General features: G+C 46.4%; 1 pseudogene; it reads left to right on the top strand.

The window, feature by feature from the left end:
• The first annotated feature begins 509 nt into the window (after nucleotides 1-509).
• LOC124677930 lies at nucleotides 510-1,571 on the top strand (annotated as a pseudogene).
• The last annotated feature ends 5,330 nt before the right edge of the window (nucleotides 1,572-6,901 follow it).

Below are 6,901 nucleotides of genomic sequence, written 5' to 3'. Positions count from 1 at the left end.
AACCCCTTCCAGTAGTAAGTTGCAAACAACAGATTATCACATTAATCAATGTGTGTAAAATAAACAATAGAATTACCCTCGGATAAAACATTGTTGTTTTCTCCCTAGTAGCAACAACACATGTACAATTTTAGAAGTTATTGTCACTCTTCCAGAAAACTAGATGGATGAGTATCATGGCAAACCAAGAGTGTTTAAATTTTTTGTATTATATTTACTATCTATCACTTTCTTCCATAGAGTACCTTCCCCTTGAATATATCTTTTATCCCAAGAACTCAACATACAAATATTAAGGTTTTGAAGGTTGGAAATACCCATTCCTTAAAAAAAAAAAGTCTCATACAGAGAGCCAGTTAGCTAGATGAATTTTATGATTCCCTTCTTCAATAAAGAGGTTCAAATTATATTAATTTTTTTAAAGAAAGATAAAAAGAAATATAGGAATGTTACGGTTTACGCCCTACCCGTCGCAGTCACCTGCAGACTGCAGTCAACACCAAGTTCAACGCAGTCAACACACCGGGCTGGATCCGGCGAGCACCAGCCCCCGCCCGCCGCCGCCGCCGCACGCCGCTGCCCGCCATGCTCCTTGCGAGGCTCCACTTCGCATCCTCCCTACTCGCACCCAATCCGCTCTCTAATTCCACATCCAGCCCCAATCATGTCAAGTCAATCACCGCCTCTCCCTCCTCCCGCCGCCGCCTCCGCATCTCCGCCACATCCACGATCGATTCGCCGGCGGCGAAGGCGCTGAGCCGCGTAGACGTCCTCTCGGAGGCGCTCCCCTTCATCCAGCGCTTCAAGGGCAAGACGGTGGTGGTCAAGTACGGCGGCGCCGCGATGAAGTCCCCCGAGCTCCAGGCCTCCGTGATCCGGGATCTCGTCCTCCTCTCCTGCGTAGGCCTCCGGCCGATCCTCGTCCACGGCGGAGGCCCAGAGATCAACTCCTGGCTGCTCCGCGTCGGGGTCGATCCGCAGTTCCGCAACGGCCTCCGCGTCACCGATGCGGTCACTATGGAGGTCGTAGAGATGGTGCTCGTCGGGAAGGTCAACAAGAATCTCGTCTCCCTCATAAACGTCGCCGGCGGCATCGCCGTCGGCCTCTGCGGCAAGGACGCGCGCCTCATCACGGCGCGCCCCTCTCCCAACGCCGCAGCACTCGGCTTCGTTGGGGAAGTCGCGCGCGTGGATGCCACAGTCCTCCACCCCATCATCGCCTCTGGTCACATCCCAGTCATCGCCACCGTTGCCGCTGATGAGACCGGGCAGGCCTACAATATCAACGCCGATACGGCCGCAGGTGAGATTGCTGCTGCGGTGGGTGCTGAGAAGTTGCTGCTGCTTACAGATGTGTCAGGGGTACTAGCGGACCGCAATGACCCTGGGAGCGTGGTGAAGGAGATGGTATCGGATGGGCAGGTAGCTGGTGGAATGAGAAGGTGGAGTGCTGCGTGCGAGCCCTCGCCCAGGGCGTGCACACTGCAAGCATCATCGATGGACGTGTCCCGCACTCGCTGCTGCTCCAGATTATCACAGACGAGGGCACTGGCACCATGATCACTGGCTAAGGTATGCTTTACTTTTTATGCCTTCATGTTCATACCTTTTAAGCCGATGCATCATTGCCTAATGATCGCAATAAAGAGTACCTTTCTTACAGTTATGAATTTGTTATAGAGTAATATTTGTTGGAGGTTACGTTTCATTCAAATGAAGCTTCTTCTCTTTGGTTTGGATATTTGTCTAGCAGTACAAGAATAATACCATCTGTGCCCTGTAACCTGCAATTCTGCATGACTGTATAATCTTCGTTTTTTGTAAGTGCAGTTCACATGAGATTAGGTTAATACTTGAATATCATTCTGTTCTGAATTTAAAAATGTTCTATATTTTTCTAATCGTATGTATCTACTTTCATTTCAGCCTATATGTAGTCCACATTAAAATATCTAAAACATCTTATAATTCGGAAGGGGGGGGGGGGGGAGTACATCGTAAAAAATGATATGTTTCATGAGGAAGAAAAGTTGCATCTCAAATAGAAAAAGAGTAACGGGAAAAGTTGCATCCCAAATAGAAAACGAGTAACGGGTGATTTCAGTAAGCGCTGTGTCGGCTGCCACTCCATGTGTGTTACCGATGTATAGATGTCTTTTAGTCCCGTATAGTTATGATCTTTTGTTGCCTTTCATTTCTTTTTTGCTCTTCGTTGTTTCTACTCTTACCCTCTTGTGGTTGTCTTGACGCTCTCTTCTAATACAAAATGACACACACTGGTGTGTCCTGAGAAAACAAAACACTGTCTTTGCTTTGAAACCACTTAAGGATCATTTGGTAGAACATATTGCACGTGAGTACTGTTTCGGATACTAATAGCGCTGCTAGTGAGCCTGTTTAGACATGGTTGTCTTGTGATGTCACAGTTGAAGGAAACAAGATACTCTCTCCGTCTAAAAACAGGTATCTCATTTTTGTATACGGATGTATCTAGATTCATTTTAGTTAGACACCTATTTTTAGACAGAGGGGTATAAAGTTTCACTAGGCCTCTTACCATCCGGAGTTACTTTATGTTATATATGCCATGACATTCATGATTTTTATATGTGGCGTTAACATCTTTATAAAAACAATGGTACTAACTACTGTGTCTGACATACGTTTCTGTTGCTTTGCCTTGAATATCTGACAATTATTTTTGAAGTCTCGAGAGCACACCATCCAAACTCCATATAACACTACAGATGTGCAGAGTATTGACAAGGACAGTAGTAGAAGGGTTTGAGAGATTACTCATTACTTGCAAAAGATGCCCAATGGGGCATGTGTGTACGCTCCCAATTGAGAATGGTGGTAACACGTCAAGTGTGGAAGTGAGTTGAGGAATTCGTTTTATTTATTCTTGAAAATCTTTATGGCGTTAAATTCCGCGTCGGAATTTCCCCAGACATCTTCATCATCGACACCATCATATCCTTCTGCAACTACCTTTTTTCCGCCTCGGTCAGCTTCGCGAAAACCTTGATCCTACAAGCTTTTGGTCGGGCAAAGGGGCTCATAGTTGCAGTATATGGAGGGTTTACGATGGCATCATTAGCCGTAGCTTCAGCCGTTTCGCGAGAATTTACTTTACCATCACCCTTCTCGAAACTAGTACTAGCGCCTCAGAAGTTTCCGGACATGCTCTCCTCCCTGAGCTAGCTGCTGATCCGGATGACCCCATCGGGAGTTGTCTTAGCGGCAGCAGAGGTAGGGGAGGAGATTGCTTGGTTGGGGATGCTTGGGGTGCGGAACAGAAGAAGAGTTCGGAGGAATGGGTGTGTCCAGAGCCACGGCGGAAGAAGTCTTGTTTCTGGAAGTGGTGGCCTTGCGGGGATTTCAGTTAGCAGCAACCTTTTGCTTTCTGAAACAAAAACGATCCAACACTAGCGTAAGACTAAACTCCGTGGAAAAGAAGAAATAAAGGTCGGTCGTAATATACCTAGATGCGGGGAGTACATGTTGAGAGCCTTGTCCCAAGGTGTTCAAAGCCTCAAGCTTCACGTTCTGCGTGCTTGGCGTCATACCGGCGTTGGGATCCACCCGCTGAGGTTTTGGGCTTCTTGGTGGAACCCTTCGCTCCTGCTGAGACACCCCGGGGACACTTGGTAGTCCGAAGTTGGTAAACCTTCGGATCCTTGTCGCTCTCCTCGCCCTTCGGAGCCATTTCCGCCTTCCCGGAGGCTTCAGTGGCTGGGTGAAACAAAGGACCAAGATCGTCCCCTTCAAGAGCATCAAGCTGAAACAAGACAAAGAACGTCAGAAAAGAAATCCGGAGGCACAAAATTGTGAAGATTACATTTGGTTAGAAGTATTTTGGCCGCGAGGCACCCCAAAGATTGTCAATATCCTCTTGTTCAGAGAATCAACAAGCAAGCTATCGGCAGCTATTGCTAGGACTCGCGACACGCTCTAGCCTGGCCCATGTAGCATGACTACGTTAGCGAGGCGTGCCTCGTGCCTCCTGGTCGGTAGAAGCGATCTATAGATGGTCAGAAAAACCTATTTCCCGCCCATTAGCGGGGCCTATTATGCCCTGGCCACGTGCGTGGATTTTAATGGGCCAACCCAAGTACCTGGGCGTCCGGTGGGGTTTTCTTTCTTTTTTCTTTTTTGGTTTTTTTCGCACAATTTTCTTTGATTTTCAACTGTTATTGTTGTGTTTCTATGTGGTTTCTTGGTTTTCCTGCTTTTTTGAACGTTTTAATGTTCAATTTTTGTTCGGTATCAAATATTTATTCAAATACAAATTTTGTCTAGAATTCAAATTTGTTTTGTTTAGTTTTGTTCAAATACAATTTTTTTAAGAACTGAAATATGTTCAAATTCAATTTTTATTCAGTTTAATCTTTTTGTTCAAATTCAAATTTTGTACAATTGATTTTTGTTTAGATTCAAAATTTATTTAAATTCAAATTTTGTTTAGATTTCAAATTTTCTTAAAATCAAATTTTGTTCAAATTTCGAAATTTGTTCAAATTCAAATTTTGTTCATGTTCGGAATTTTGTTCAGATTCGAATTTTGTTTAAATTCTTTTTTGGTTCAGGTTTGAAAAAATACATACAAATTCAAATTTTGTTCATGTTTGGAATTTTGGTTCAATTCAAATTTTCTTTGATTTTCAACGGTTTTTGTTGTGTTTCTATGTGGTTTCTTGGGTTTTCTGCTTTTTTGATCTTTTTTCATGTTGAATTTTTGTTCAAATAAAAAATTTGTCCAGAATTGTAATATGTTCACATCCAATTTTTGTTTAGTTTTTTTGAAATACAAATTTTGTTCATAATTGAAATTTGTTCACATTTGATTTTTATTTAGTTTTAATTTTTTTGTTCAAATTCAGTTTTTTCAATTGATTTTTGTTCACATTCGAAATTTATGTAGATTCAAATTTTATTCATATTTCAATTATCTTGAAATAAAATTTTGTTCACGTAATTTTGTTCACATTTGGAATTTTTTCAAATTCAAATTTTGTTTGTTCTGAATTTTGTTTAGATTCGAATTTTGTTTCAATTCAATTTTTGGTTCAAGTTTGAAAAAATACGTACATTTCAAATTTTGTTCTTGTTCGGAATTTTGTTCAATTCAAATTTTGTTTCAAGTTTGAAAATATACGTGTGCAAAAAAGCTTGGACGAGTGGGTTCGAACCCAGCTCTTTCCCTTTGGGTACTGGTGTTGCTATTCTGAGATGGTGTACTCATTCCCGCGTTGGAGCGATGGGACGGAACCACTATCCATCGCTTCTTAGCTGGCTTTTATACAGCCACGCATGTTGCCTTGTTTTTGGGCCGGCCCATTTAATACCTCTCCTCGCCTAACACAGTATCAAACTTCTCTAATTTCATATAGGGGAGTGCTGAGCGTCCCCGGGGATCAAATTCCCGGATCCCCGGGTCGCCAGCCACACGATGGAATCGATCAGAGCCATACAAGGGGTCAACGCTCCAAAAGAAAAAGAAGGAAACACGCCCACAAGGAGATTAGCATCCTCCGAATATTGCCGCCCGCGCCGGAAGCACATCCGCCGATAGCCCAAACGTGGTGGCATCGCCGAAGAACCCGTCAGACCCTCGCCGGAGAACTTCGTCGGGGTGTCGCCGGAGAACCCCAACCATGGCGTCGCAGAAGCATATGCCCTCCTCTTGTTGCGCATCCTCCTCACCGCTCTTTCTCCTCATACGTGAACGCGGCCGTTGCTCCTTCGCCAGCAACGACCGTCGCCGGAGAACCAAACGATGCAGCAGCAGCTTGGTAAGAGCTTGTAGCAACGCCGATAGTCCATGGTAGCAGCAATGATGTACCTTTGTAGCAGCCTCGATGTGCCTCTGTAGCAATGTCGACGGCTTTGGCAGCAACGCCGTTGTGCCATGGTAGCCATGCTGGCCGCAGCTTGTAGCAAACTAGCAACGACTGTCACCGATTGTAGCAAGCTTGCCTGACCTTGGTCGCAAGGCCGCCGCCCCTTGGCAGCAAGGCCGCCAAACCTTGGTAGCAAGGCCATCCTCCCTTGTAGCAAGGTCGCCGGCCATTGGTAGCAAGGTCGCTGACCGTTGGTAGCAAGGTCGGCGGTCCTTTGTAGCGCGCAAGGTAGCCGCCACTTGTAGCAACCTAGTCCGTCACTGGCAGCAGCTCCACCCGCCGTTGGGAGCAAACGCGTTTGCTGATGGCAGCAACGCCGACCTTCCGCCGCCGACCTCTGCAACGTATTCCATGACGGCGACTACCTCGGCGAGCTATGCGCGAGGGGCCCCGGAGATGGAGCATGCAGGCACGGAGATGGAGAGGCAGCAGCGAGCTGGTCCAGCGATTCCCCCGCGAGAGACCTGGACATCACCAGCCTGGCCTCTCGTCGTCGGCTTCCGCGCCGACCACCATCTCGTACAGCAGCGACCTGTAGGGAGTCCAGGTCGAGCGCGGACGAACTCCGGGCGGAGAGGCGGAGAAATTCCGGGAGGTGGAGGTGGACGAGCGTGGAGGAGCTACAGGATGTAGGCGGAGCGGATGCAGTGCCGCCGGCGACGGGATTCATCTTGAGCCACGGCGGAGTATTTTGTGGTGGGCTTCCAAAATCATGGGGAGAAAGGAATGGATCAGGGAAGAAGATGAGATAAAACGCGAGCAGTGTTGTCCACTCGTTTCCGTCGCCACGTCGTGAACATGTGTCATGCTCTCGCAGCGGAGGATGGAAACGCGCGATCCCCCGGGGTAGTACAGCCTACTGTTTGCAGCTTCGCTCTACTATGTCATCAACTAGAGTTCGAACCCTGTGACTAGGGTTGAAAATGAAAGGGAAACATTCCTTCTGTTTTCGAAGAAAAAAGAGATAGAGGGCCAAATACGGAAAAGGAAGCGGCATT

This window comes from Lolium rigidum, chromosome 7 (assembly GCF_022539505.1).
Source record: "Lolium rigidum isolate FL_2022 chromosome 7, APGP_CSIRO_Lrig_0.1, whole genome shotgun sequence".
NCBI classification, from domain to species: Eukaryota; Viridiplantae; Streptophyta; class Magnoliopsida; order Poales; family Poaceae; genus Lolium; species Lolium rigidum.
Note: the sequence above shows the minus strand (reverse complement) of the source record. Positions and strands in the feature narration are given on the sequence as shown.